Raw genomic sequence first — 14,767 nt, 5'->3', positions numbered from 1 at the left:
GGGTGAAGCCGTGCCCCTGGGTCCAGCCAAGACCAAACCAGAGGGAGTCGGACCTCCGTTACCACCATTTGTCCACCTCCAGAGCTGAGGGGTCAGTGCCGACATGTACACATAAGGAACTGGTGGACATTGAAATTGGGTCTCAAAAGAACTGTTGGTCCAGAAAGAAACTCACTACAGACTGATTCATTTGCCTGTCAGCATAACTATTATTGCTCGTCTCACATTCAGTTCTCATAAGTATATATCTAGTGACATATGATCTCGCTCATCTAGGGGAAATGATGAACAACATAGACTGAGGAACAACAACAGAACCAGAAGCAAGGAGGCATTGATCGGACTATCGGGCCTCAGAGGGAGGATAGGGGAGGGTGGGGGGAGGGGGAGAGTTCAACCAAAGGACTTGTATGCATGCATATGAGCCTATCCAACGGTTAAGTTCAACAGGGGGTTGGGGCAGGTGTGGGGAGGGGGGATGGGAATGGGGGGATGAGAACAAATATGTGACACCTTAATCAATAAAGAAATTTAAAAAGAAAAAAAAAAGTTAAATTTAAGGCCTCCAAGAAAATCAGTAAATTGTCTGTTATAAAAATTTGCCAAATTAAATGTCTTAAAATAATTAGAATTGGATTTGAATCTCAAAAAATTGTTTACAAATATATTATAAAGATCTAAGTAGCCCAGGTAAAAGCTAGCTGCACCTTTCTAATGGAGGAAGGAGCTAGTCGTCCTTCACCCAGCAGAACAAGCAGGTAGGCCAAGGCTTCTCAGGACAAAGAATGTGGTAATTTACACTTGAATAGACCAAACCTGTTTTGCCATCCAGAAACGTGGTATTGGCAGTTTAAAATTTTGGAAGTTTACTTAATTATATAAATAATAAAATTTATTAAATATCTAGGTATTTTGAAATGATATAATGCTGAAATATTAATCTAAATATGCCTAGTTAAAAATCTAGAGGACAGAATTGAATATTAATTGATTATGCCTCATATTTTTGAAATTTGTTCTTAAAAATATAAGGTGTTATTAATCAAAGAACTGCTAAATATTTGACTTGCCAGCTCTAAAAGGTCAATATTCAAATTAAATTGGGAGAAATTATATAGTTGTGGTAATTAAATGCCTAAAGTATAAAAATTTATTTTTGAAAAAATGATTCTTGTGTTTTCTCTGATAATTAGGAATTCAAATATGTTGTTTATTGGTTTAATTTAAAAAGAAGGATGATTCTTGGTGTGAACGAAAGGAGCCACATGCTAACCTGACAAGCTCAGGGGAGGCCTGCGTGGCAGTCTTGCAAACTCAGAGACCTGAAATAACCACAAAGGATGGTTTGAAAATTAAATATTTAACTACAAACAGGTTATAGTGGGTAGTCATGTCCTAGTCCAATATCTTTCCTGACAAAGATCAAGTTATATCTTCTTTACTGAGCCCATTTGCCTTTTTGCCTCTAAGATAACATATCTGTGAGATGTCTGGGTAACTTGTAACTTCCTTCTTTTGCTGGAGCCCCTGGGGCACAACCAAATGTGGTGGGCGCCAGGACAGATACTTCAAATTCCTTCAGTATCATGTTAATTGTTCCTGTACCCACCTAAGTATGTGTCCATCATTTTACTTTTTATCCAATCCCAGGGGTTTCCCACCCTTTGACTTTATCCCACCTCCTTAATCCGTCACCAATGAATTTCATGTAGCCCACCTATGTCCCTCCTTTGATGGCAATGTATAAATACAGATGTAACCCACCATTTCTTCGGAGCATTATCTCAATTCATTGAGGTTCTGCTTCCCGGCATATGTTGACAGTTTGGCTCAAATAAACTCACTAAAATTCTTTACAGGTTTCAATGTTTTTTTTTTTTCATTAACATTGGAAAACTCCAAGGGCCTGGAGTGATTCAAGGAATTTGTACTCTCTTCTTAAAGGAAATATTTTGAATTTAACCAATTTAATATACTTGAAATCACCTTGAAAGCTTTATCAAATAAAAATTAATCAATATATTTTACTTATATACAATATTTTAAATGTTATAAAGGTTTTGGCCTCTAAGGAGTAACTAAATATTTCTTAAAATCCAACAGCAGAATTTTAAGGCGGAAATTTAAAAAGACAAAACAACAAAAAGCCTTTAGCCACCTGCATTTTTAAATAGGCTAGAGGTGGGGCAGCGTTTGTGCCTTGTGAATCAGATGTAAAAGTTTACTAAATTTGCTTTGCTTTGCCTTTTCAATAAAATATACCTACTTTAATTATAAATTAGCTTTTTAAAATATAATCAAGGTCTTCTATAAATTAAGTTATATAAGAAGCCAATATCTTTGTAAGCAATTTGATTAAGTCTTCTAAGAAAGTTACTTAAGGCCTCCCATGATCATTTTGTATATGCAAATAAGCCTAAGGGGATACTCTTTAAAAATATAATTATAAATTTAATAAAAAGGAGAAATTTGAAAATTTTGAAATCTCTTCAACTAATATTTACAGTGTAAACTAAAGATTGCTAAAGTATTAAATCTGACAGTATATAGCAGTCAACCTTATTGTAAAGTTACTTGTAATATAGCTATTCGGACACATGACTCAGTCAGCATCTAGCAGCAGCCCTGTAGGTTGCTTGTTGTAAAAAAGAAAGACAAAGATTTTTAAATTAAACTCTCTGTAGCCTGAAAATTATTCTGGAAGGAAATAAAGAGAGGTTTCCTTCAAATGTCTTAAGAACTGTAATTAAAAGTCAATATATAATTGGCCTCTTAGAGAGTAGGAAAAATGGCGACTGAATAGAGACATGTTCTAAGCCTGGTCCTGGGGTGGAGAGTAAGAACAGCTGAGATTCGCACGTGGAGTGTCTGTTGGCAAGCGAAGGGACAGCTAAACTCCAGGAGAAGCTGGAACAGTGCTAGGCAGGGTTCCCCTGACCATGCAGCACCCACAGGGGCTGAGTCCCCTCCCAGAGCTGCGGGCTCAGAGGAGGAAACCTAACCATCTTTCAAGGAAAGAAGGGTTTTAGTGGAGGCCTGACTTTCCGCGACAACAGTGAACACTGAACAGCTGTGAGCAACAGAACACCAGCCTCCAATCTGCGCAAACACAAGGATTCAAAGGAACTCTTCACTGCACCAAGAAAAGGTCAGATTTCGCGGGGATAAGGTGAGGTTTCTCATCCCGGCAGCGGGAGAGGGAAAGGCACGAACAGCGGGAACTGAAGGACCTGGGAAGTCTGTGCCTAAAAAAATCCTCGGCTGTTGGAGCTGCCAAGATCCGTGAATGTGGAAGGGGGTCCTCTGAGCTGCTAACAGAAGGGTTCTCTAAAAAGCAACCCATTTTGATCTGAAGAGGAGGGTCAGACTAAGAATTTTTCAAAGGAGTGCAGGCTGCTTAGTCTTGTGCGGAGATCCACTTGTCTGCACACTTGGGCTTGTTCCAATTCTGATTACTAAGCCCAATACATAGGAAAACCCAGCTGGGGAATACCCTGAGAGACTGCAGGGGGAAGTTGTTTCTCTGGAAACTGGGGAGCAGAGCTGGGAGGGACCATCGGAGAGGCAGCTCTGAGGCGCACACTTCCACAAACCAGTAGTGAGTGCCATAGGGGGAAAAAAAAGCTAGAGAGGCCCGGAAGTCAATCCAGAAACACTGCCACCCAGGGGCTGAAACACAAATTGTCTCTGGTTTAATCAAAAATAATTATGAGAAATTAAGACACCGCCTGCTTAAAAATCAGGACTGGCTTACAACACTGAGGAGCAGTGGAACGAAGGGAACTGCAATACAGCCCAGACCGGGAAACAGGCATACCAAACAGAACAATAGAGGAAGTGAATGACCACCACTATTGCACATTTTATTCTTCTTATTTTTTATTTTAATTTAATTTTAATTATTTTATTTTTTTATATTTTAATGTGTTTTTTTTTATTTTCATGTTTTGCATCTTTTACTTAGGAAATTAATTTTTTTCCTCACTCGATTTTCACTTTTTTAATTATTACATTTTTATTTTCAATCAGCATTATATTCTTATTATTTTACTTTTTTTTAAGTGTCATTTAATTTTCTCTTTGTTTTATTTTGGGATTAGTGTCCTACATTCTATTTGCATCTTTCCTTTAACATCATTTTACCGTATCTCAATGCTAACTTTATGCCATCACTCTCTTCCCAACCTTTTCCCTTTTGGTCTCCTGTTTCTCTTAACCCTTTCTGGCCTTAGATTTTCCCTACACTTTCAGTTTACCCTCTGCTAAAGTTTCACCCTACTTATATATCTAATTTCCAACCCTCTGCTCCAAGTCCATACACACCTCTCCCGACACTACCTTAAATTAAAAAAAAAATAATTTTTCTCTCTGGCCTTTTGTTGTTGTTTGCTTGAATGTTGATTAGATTGAATTTGTATGCTTTTTTATGAGATTGTTTTGCTTATTCTTTTTGTTTGGTTGGTTCTTTTGCTTGCTTTGTTTTTGTTTATTTTTTACTTCTGTTTTCCCTTGCCTCACTTGATATTAGTTGGTGCTGTAGTTTCTATTAATCTCCAGGTTCGTGTAGCTGGCATTTGCTGGGATTAGTGGTTGTTCTATTGGAGTTTACTCCCCATATTTATAGTTTATTCCCCTTTTCTCCCTTAGTAACATTCTTGTCTCTCTTGCCTTTTTCTTTTCTTTTCTTTTTTTATTCTCTTTTCCCAAGTTCATTTTCACACTCTTTTTTTGTTCTTTTTTTTTTACTCTTCCTATTCCTTTCCTATACCCTAATTTGTCATTCTCTGGGGAACACCTTTATTGGAGGTTATTAATATCGTCAATACAATTCTGTTCAGTGCCTTGTGTATTGTACCTGGTTGTGTTGTATTTAGTACCTTTAAATCAATGCAGGAGAGAGAGAACTATATAACCAGACATCCAGAGAAGAGAGACCATGGAGAGACAAAGAAATAACCCCCATAGGAAAGAAAAGCAGGCATCAACAGAAAAGGAAGTAAATGAATTCGAGGCAAGCAACCTATCAGAGAAAGAAATCAGAGAAATGGTCATAAGGTGGCTGAAAAGAATGGAAGAAAAATTCGACAATATGAGTAAGAACCAAGAGAAAATAAAAAAGAACCAAAAAGAAATGAGAAATGACATCGCTGCTGTAAAGAACTCAATAGAAAGCATCAAGAGTAGACTAGAAGAAGCAGAGGACCGCATAAGTGAGCTAGAAGACAAGATGGAAAAAAATACCCAAATAGAGCAGCTTCTAGAAAAAAAAAATTAGAAAGACTGAGGAGAGCCTAAGGGAACTTCGGGACAACACGAAACAAAAAAACATCCGAATAATAGGGGTAACAGAAGGAATGGAAACTGAGCAAGGAATAGAAAACCTGTTTGAAGAAATAATAACAGAAAACTTCCCTGATATAGGGAAGAAAAAACCTACACAAATCCAAGAAGCTCACAGAGTCCCAAGCAAAATGAAACCCAAAAGACCGACATCAAGGTACATTATAATTAAATTGGCAAACACCAATGACAAAATAAGAATCTTAAAAGCGGCCAGAGAGAGACAGAAAGTTACATACAAAGAAACCCCCATCAGAGTAGCAACTGATATCTCAACAGAAACACATCAGGCCAGAAGGGAATGGAATGAAATATACAAAGTCATGCAAAGGAAGGGTCTGAATCCAAGAGTATTGTACCTAGCAAGGCTATCAATCAAAATTGAAGGTGAAATCAGGAGCTTCACAGACAAAAAAGGACTAAGGGAGTTTATCACCACCAAACCAGCAATGCAAGAAATGCTAAAGGATCTGCTGTAAAAAAAAAAAAAAGAAAGAAAGAAAGAAATAGGAAGCAAAGAAGGAATACAGGGATATAGAATAAAAATGGCAACAAATAAGTACCTATCAATAATAACTTTAAATGTAAATGGATTGAATGCCCCAATCAAAAGACACAAGGTAACTGACTGGATAAGAAAACAAAACCCATATATCTGCTGTCTACAGGAAACCCACCTCAGAAAAAAAGACGAATATAGACTGAGAATGAAGGGATGGAAAAAGGTTTTCCAGGTGAATGGAAATGAAAAAAAAAGCTGGGGTAGCAATACTTATATCAGACAAATTAGATCTCAAAGTGAAAGACATAACAAGAGATAATGAAGGTCACTTCATAATACTAAAGGGGGCAATCCAACAAGAAGAAATAACTCTTGTAAACATATACGCACCCAATACAGGAGCACCCAAATACATAAAAAAAGCTCCTGGAAGATATCAAAGGAGAGATTGACAGTAATACAATCATAGATCAAAGGAGAGATTGACAGCAATACAATTATAGTAGGAGACTTTAATACCCCACTATCACCATTGGACAAATCCTCTAAACAAAAAATCTGCAAAGAAACATCAATCCTAAATGACTCACTAGACCAGATGGAATTAATTGACATTTTCAGAACATTTCACCCCAAAGTCACAGAATATGCATTCTTCTCAAGTACACATGGGTCATTTTAAAAGATAGACGATATGTGAGGACGTAGGCAAAGTCTCTCCAAATTTAAGAAGATAGAAATCATATCAAGTATCTTCTCAGATCATAGCGGCATAAAACTGAAAATCAACTACAATAAAAAAAATCGAAAGAAATTAAACACATGGACACTAAACAGCATGTTATTAAACAATGACTGGGTTACCAGAGACATCAAGGAAGAAATAAAAAACATCATGGCAACAAATGACAATGAAAACACAACAATCCAAAATCTATGGGACACAGCGAAAGCAGTCCTGAGAGAGAAGTTCATAGCTCTACAAGCCTACTGCAAAAAACAAGAAACAATGGTAATAAATTACCTAACCAAACAACTCAAAGAGTTAGAGAGAGAGCAACAAGAAAAGCCCAGTGTAAGCAGAAGGAAAGAAATAATGAAGATCAGAGCGGAGATAAACGACATAGAGATCAAAGAAACAATAGAAAATATCAACAAGACCAAGAGTTGGTTCTTTGTAAGGATAAACAAGATTAATGAACCTCTATCCAGGCTCAACAAGAAGCAAAGAGAGAGGACCCAAATAAACAAAATCAGAAATGAAAGTGGTGAAATAACAACAGACCCCGACGAAATACAAAGGATTGTAACAAAATACTACAAACAACTCTATTCCAACAAACTGCACAACCTGGAGGAAATGGACATATTCCTAGAAAAATATAACCTTCCAAAACTCAATCAGGAAGAATCTAAACAGCTCAACAGGCCAGTAACTATGGAAGAAATTGAAGCAGTCATCATAAAGCTTCCAGCAAACAAAAGCCTGGGGCCTGACAGCTTCACAGGAGAGTTTTACCAAACATTCAAGGAAGAACTAAAACCTATCCTCCTCAGACTATTCCAAAAAATTCAAGAGGAAGGAACATTTCCAAGCTCCTTGTATGAAGCCAGCATCACCCTAATACCAAAACCAGATAAAGACAACACAATAAAAGAGAATTACAGAACAATATCCCTCATGAACATAGATGCCAATATCCTCAACAAAATTCTAGCAAATCGGCTCCAGTAGTACATCAGAAAGATCATATACCATGACCAAGTAGGATTTATTCCAGGAATGCAAGGATGGTACAATATCCACAAATCAATAAGCGTGATACATCATATAAACAAATTGAGAGAAAAAAAAATCACATAGTCATATCAATAGATGCAGAAAAAGCATTTGACAAAATCCAAACCCTTTCTTGATAAAAACGCTCAACGAGGTGTGAATAGAAGGATCATACCTCAACATAATAAAAGCTATATATGATAAACCCACAGCAAACATCATACTCATTGGGCAAAAACTAAAACCATTTCCCCTAAGAACAGGAACAGGACAGGGATGCCCACTCTCATCACTCCTGTTTGACATAGTACTGGAAGTATTAGACCTTGCAATTAGACAAGAAGAATAAATAAGAAGCATCCAAATTGGAAAAGAAGAAGTACACCTGTCCTTATTTGCAGATGACATGATATTGTACATAAAAAACCCAAAAGACTCCATCAAAAAACGAATAGACTTAATAAATGAATTTGGCAAGGTAGCAGGATACAAAATTAACGCCAAGAAATCTATGGCCTTTCTATACACCAATAGTGAACTTACAGAAATAGAGACTAAAAAAGCAATCCCATTTACCAACACACCAAAAAAACTAAGATACCTAGGAATAAACTTAACTAAGGAGGTAAAAGACCTATACACGGAAAACTACAGGACACTGAAAAAAGAGATAAGGAAGACGTAAACAGATGGAAGAACATACCATGTTCATGGATAGGTAGAATCAATATCATTAAAATGTCCATACTACCCAATGCAATCTGCAGATTCAATGCACTCTCCATCAAAATACCAATGGCATATTTCACAGACCTAGAAAGAACTCTCCAAAAATTCATCTGGAATAAAAAAAGACCCCGAATAGCCATAGCAATCCTGAGAAAGAAGAATAAAGTAGGAGGGATCTCAATACCAGACCTCAAGATGTATTAAAAAGCCACAGTTCTCAAAAACGCCTGGTACTGGCACAAGAACAGACATATAGATCTATGGAACAGAATAGAAAATCCAAATATCGACCCAAACCACTATGCTCAATTAATATTTGACAAAGGAGGCATGAACATACAATGGAGTCAAGACAGTCTTTTCAATAAATGGTGTTGGGAAAATTGGACTGATACATGCAAAAAAATGAAACTAGATCACCAACTCACACCATACACAAAAATAAACTCAAAATGGATACAGGACTTAAACATAAGACGGGAAACCATAAAAATACTAGAGGAATCCACAGGCAACAAAATCTCAGACATATGCCAAAAGAACTTTTTCACTGACACTGCCCCTAGGGCAATGGAAGCTAAAGAGAAAATTAACAAATGGGACTACATCAAAATAAAAAGCTTTTTTACAGCAAAAGAAACCATCAACAAAACAACAAGAAAGCCCACTGCATGGGAGAGCATATTTGCAAATGCTATCAGTGATAAAGGTTTAATCTCCAACATCTACAGGCAGCTTATGCAACTTAACAAAAGGAAGATAAATGATCCAATAAAAAAATGGACAATGGACCTAAATAGAATCTTCTCGAAAGAAGACAGAAGGAAGGCCAAGAGACACATGAAAACATGCTGAACGTCACTAATTATCCGAGAGATGCAAATCAAAACAACAATGCGGTACCATCTCACACCTGTCAGAATGGCTATCATCAACAAATCAACAAACAACAAGTGTTGGTGAGGATGCGGAGAAAAAGGAACCCTCGTGCACTGCTGGTGGGAATGCACACTGGTGCAGCCACTGTGGAGAACAGTATGGAGTTTCCTTAAAAAACTGAAAATGGAACTCCCATTTGACCCAGTAATCCCACTCCTGGGAATATATCCTAAGAAACTGCAAACACCAATCAGAAAGGATATATGCACCCCTATGTTCATAGCAGCACAATTTACAATAGCTAAGATTTGGAAACAGCCTAGGTGCCCGTCAGCAGATGACTGGATCAGAAAACTGTGGTACATCTACACAATGGAATACAATGCTGCCATAAAAAAAGAAGGAATTCTTACTATTTGCAGCAACCTGGATGGAATTGGAGAATATTATGCTGAGTGAAATAAGCCAGTCAATGAAAGAAAAATACCACATGATCTCATCATTTATGGATAATAAAGAACATTATAAACTGATGAACAAAAATATACATACAGAGATAGTAAAACATCAAACAGACTGTTAAATTATAGGGGGAAGTTTAGGGAGAGGTGGGGGAGATAATGAAGGACTTGTATGCATGCATATGAACATAACCAATGGACACGAAACTCTGGGGGGTGAGGGCATGTATGGGTGTGGGTTGTGTGGGACAATGGTAAGATATGTACACATATAATACCTTAATAAAAAAAAGTGAAAAAAAATAATTGGCCTCTTAAGCTAAAGTAAGTAATTTGTGTTTTTGCCTCTCTGACAAACCTTATGTAAAGTTACTCAAAGACTAATTGGAGAAATTAAATTAATGTCATTTACTGTCCATAACCTAGGACAAGTAAGGTTAAAAAGTAAACCTTATTTCAGACTAATCTAAACTGGCTAATTGAAGTAAGTGAATATTCGAGAAAACTTATACTGGTCAGGAAACTGTTCCTGAAATATTAACTATTTTTTTTGACAAATGGTTCATCTCATAGTGAAATTGCTTAACATGCAATGAATCCAGAGCAGTCATATTTCTATGCAAAAAATTAAAATTGAAAGTTATCAAGACTGAATTATAAAATTTCCAAAAGCCTCCTAATTTTTAAATCAAAAAGGGGGGGATAGTGGAAAAATACTCTGTAAGTAAATTACATCAAGAAATTTTTACTTTGAAAATTATTTTTCACTTGTAATACTGATCGCAAGACACCCATGAAAAATCACATGGTGTCAAAATAAGTCGAAAAATTGTTTGGGCAAAAATAAAAGGATCCCAAATCTAATTTATAGAAAAGATTTCTTTATTAACCTTTGGTCGAGAATATGTTTGTATTTTTCCAGAAAACTCTTCCAAGCCTATGTGGATGCCTGCAACAACAGATCCCAGATTGGAACTGATAGGACTGCTCCAGCCACAGAAATAGCAGTGGCCCCCAAGAATAGAGGAGAAACAGTCCAGAAATGAAGATAGTGAAGACTCCTTGCCATACTAGCAGTCAGCAACTGTGCATCGCTGCAGGTTGCCCAGGACCAAACTAGAGAGGATCGAACCTGCATTGCCACTGTTTGTCCACCATCCAGAACTGAAATATCATTGCTGACATGTACACATAAGGAACTGTTGGATATTGAAATTGGGACTCAAAGAACTGTTGGCCCAGAAAGAAACTGACTGCAGGCTAATTCCTTTAATGCCTGGCAACAATTTAAAGGGACTTGATAAAATTTTGTCCTTCCCATTGAATTTAAAAATCTTAAAACATACATTCTTGTTAAATTTAAAAAATCAAAAAGGGCGAGATGCCAGGAACCAATTCCAGCATGTCATAATTTCAAGAGTTTCATCAAAAGGTTGATGAAACTTGGGGGCTCAACAAGGGCTGAGTCACATATGTAATTACGTGTTGGAGTGGCTAGTGGGAACTTCCCCCAAACCTGAATAGGATGATTGTTTACTACCAGACAGCTCAGGGCATCTTAGTCTACATGTTATTGCCTCCTGTTGGGCAAACACCTGAACAGCTGTAGGCTATTCCCCAATCTGACAATGCTTCTGTACCCTACCCTTTGAAATGTATTATCTCCACCTTGCCTTAGGACAAATCCTATCTAATAAAAGAGTAATATTCAAATTGACCATACCTCTGCTACACCCACCAGCCAATCAGGAGTGAGTATGCAAATTAACCCAACAAATATGGCGGTGGCCACGGAGAGAGCAGGAGGCTTGAGTTTCCCTGGCAATGGAGGAAGCCAAGCTTTCCACCTGCCCTGGCTTGCCTTGGCCTCCGCTTAAGGCTACAAAGTTTCAATTATAGAAGATAAATAAATCCCAGATACCAGGGCCTCCACTTGGGTCACCAGGGGGCATGGCTGCACCCAGGCTGCCCTATGCCCCAAGGGAACCCCCACCCTGATCCGGGACACCCTTCAGGGAAAACCAGCTGGCCCCCACCCGTGCACCAGGCCTCTATCCTACCTAATAATCCTATCTAATAAAAGTGTAATATGCAAATTGACCATCACTACAACACACAAGATGGCTGCCCCCTTGTGGACACAAGATGGCTGCCACAAGATGACCAGCAGGGAAGAGTAGTTGGGAGGGACCAGACCTGCAAGGGAGGGCAGTTGGGGGCAATTAAGCCCACAGGGGAGGGCAGTTAGCAGTGACCAGGCTGGCAGAAGAGAGAAGTTTGGGGCCACCGGGCCTGCAGGGAAGGGCAGTTGGGGGGGACCAGGCCTGCAGGGGAGGGCAGTTAGGGGTGACCAGGCCTGCAGGGGAGGGCAGTTAGGGGTGACCAGGCCTGAAGGGGAAGGCAGTTAGGGGCAAGTAGGCTGGCAGGGGAGCAGTTAGGCATTAATCAGGCTGGCAGGGGAGTGGTTAGGGAATGATCAGGCTGGCAGGCAGAAGTGGTTAGGGGCAATCAGGAAGGCAGGCAGGCAAGCAGTTGGGAGCCAGCAGTCCTGGATTGTGAGAGGGATGTCCGACTGCCCTTTTAGGCCCAATCCTACCTAAACGGGCAGTCGGACATCCCTTGAGGGGTCCCAGATTGGAGAGGGTGCAGGCGGGGCTGAAGGACACACACTCCTGTGCACGAATTTTGTGCACCGGGCCTCTAGTTGTGTTAATGAAAAGCAAGGGGTCCTGAGACAAGAGAGTCTTTAGCTCCTTTAGCTGAAGCTCCTCTGACCCTTAATGCCTTTCAAAATTATCTTTCTTCTTTGGACTCTCATTGAATCTACGCACAGCCTTTCTCCAGATTACTCAACCCTTCTTAATTCTGGGACAAGAACCCCGGTATAGTATGATGTGCTAAGGCAAAAAGTAAAACAGAGAAGGAGATCCAGGAAAAGTTTAGAGGTGAATTGATGATGGGTCAGGGTAAAGCCTCACTGAAAAGTGGGCTTTGAATAAAAACTTAAGGAATGAAAGAAATTAAGACTAATGGTTTTCTTCCATAATTTGAGAACTCTCTAGGGAAAGAGGATCCACAAGCTTCCATCCTAGGCTCATGCACTTCCATTTATGCACTCATCCAACACCTATTGATTAAATGCCCAATGCCATTGCACTTGCTGAGGATAAAATAATAGCTAATATTTACTGTGTGCTTATCATGCATCAGGCTATTTCAAACATTTTGCATGCTTTAACCCATTTACTCATCATAACAACTCCAAGAGGTAAGTTTCATTATTAGCTCCATTATACAGATAAGTAAATTGAGGAACAGGTGCAGGGATAACCAAAATATACTAGTTGCACTCAATACCTCTCAATCTGATGATGAATACAGATATATAAGTCATTATACTGTGACCTGATACATGTCATGGGAACACAGAATGCCCTAATCAGCCTTGAGAAGTTGGGTGTGGCAGCCAGGAAAGAGTTATCAGAAGAAGGAATTGCTTTGCAATAAAGAATATTAAAAGAAGCTGTTTGCAATCAGATTCATTGTAAGATTATTTTGGAGAATGTCATTCCCTATAAAACATTTTTAAAGGAACTTTAGAAGATATTTTTCTTAAGTGTCAGAAAAAAAACTGAGTTTTTTTTAAATGAGGGGGTTATTTTAAAATTTGTATGGGCATTGTAAATTCTGTAACTAATCAGATTTCTATCCTTGCCTTTCCTGCCTGCAAGTTTAGAAATAAATTTGTGGCCCACCTCTCTAGGAGCAAAAGAATCCTTTTAGCAGGCATTTTTTAAAAGGTAAATCTTGCCTTCCTGAATTTTTGTGTGATTTTTTCCCCCTCATTCGGATTTTCTTTATAACTATGATTTTTATCATATATTTGTGTGTTTTTTTACCATTTTATATTTTGAAAGCTATCACAAATACTTTTCAGAATAAAGTATAATATAAAAAGTAGATTAATTATAAGAGACAATGAAACTTGAAGTACCCTTGAAAGGATGAGTTTATCAGATGGAAACAGAGAAAAGGACATTTGAGGTGATATGAGAAGAGGAATGAAGCCATGAGAACTGATGGTGTGCACTGGGGAAATAAGCTGGACTACAGAGTGGCTTCAAGCAGAGCCTGTGGAGTCAAACTGTTCGGTGTCTCAGCTCCACAATTTTTATGACATTTATTTAATGTAGCCAAGACTTGGTTTCATTTCTGTAAAATGGGAATAGTAGTTACACTTATTTAATAGAGGATTAGATTCATTCAGGCATCAAAAATATTTATTGAGGGCCCCCCATGTGCAAGGCACCGTGTTAGGCACAGTGGTAAATAGGTAGAAATGGTGGTCTTGCTCCTCATGCAGCTTACACTCTGGTGGAAATAACAGATGTAAGATGTTCAGCATATGGCAAGTGCTCAATAAGTAGTATAAATCATCATGTAATAATAATAACAATATAAATAGTGCTTCATGTTTAGAGCATAAGAACTATGGGAAGTATAGAGGAAGGGGATGGGAAGACAATGACTCTGGAAAAATATGAAAGGGGTAGAGATCTTAAAAGGCTTTGAATGCAATACTGAGGAGTTCAGAGTTAATTTTTTTATTAGGCAATATTGATATATGACACTGTATTAGTCTGAAGTGTATAACATAATGGTTCAATATTTGTATGTATTGTGAAGTGATCACCACAATAAGTACATCAACATTCAGCCCCATATATAGTTATAAAATCCTCTTATGATGATAATTTTCAAGATTTACTCTTTTGAGTCACTAAGTTCTTATGCCTGAGCCAAATCTCTCTTCCTGCAGTTTTTATTTAATTTCCATCCCAGCTCCTCTCCCTTCTCCTCCTCTTCTTCCATCTATTACTACACCTACTAGCTCTCATTTCTTGAATGATTACTATGGTAGGCACAGTACTAGGTTCTTAGCACATAATCATAGGGTTATGAAGATTATCTTCATTTTAAAGATGAGAAAACTAAAGTTTAAAAAGGTTAAGTAACTTGCCCAAGGTCACATGGTTAAGTGAGTGGTGGAATTAATTTCTGAACCCTGTGTATCTG

This window comes from Eptesicus fuscus, chromosome 1, assembly GCF_027574615.1.
Source record: "Eptesicus fuscus isolate TK198812 chromosome 1, DD_ASM_mEF_20220401, whole genome shotgun sequence".
Lineage (NCBI taxonomy): Eukaryota > Metazoa > Chordata > Mammalia > Chiroptera > Vespertilionidae > Eptesicus > Eptesicus fuscus.
This window is presented reverse-complemented; position numbering follows the sequence as displayed.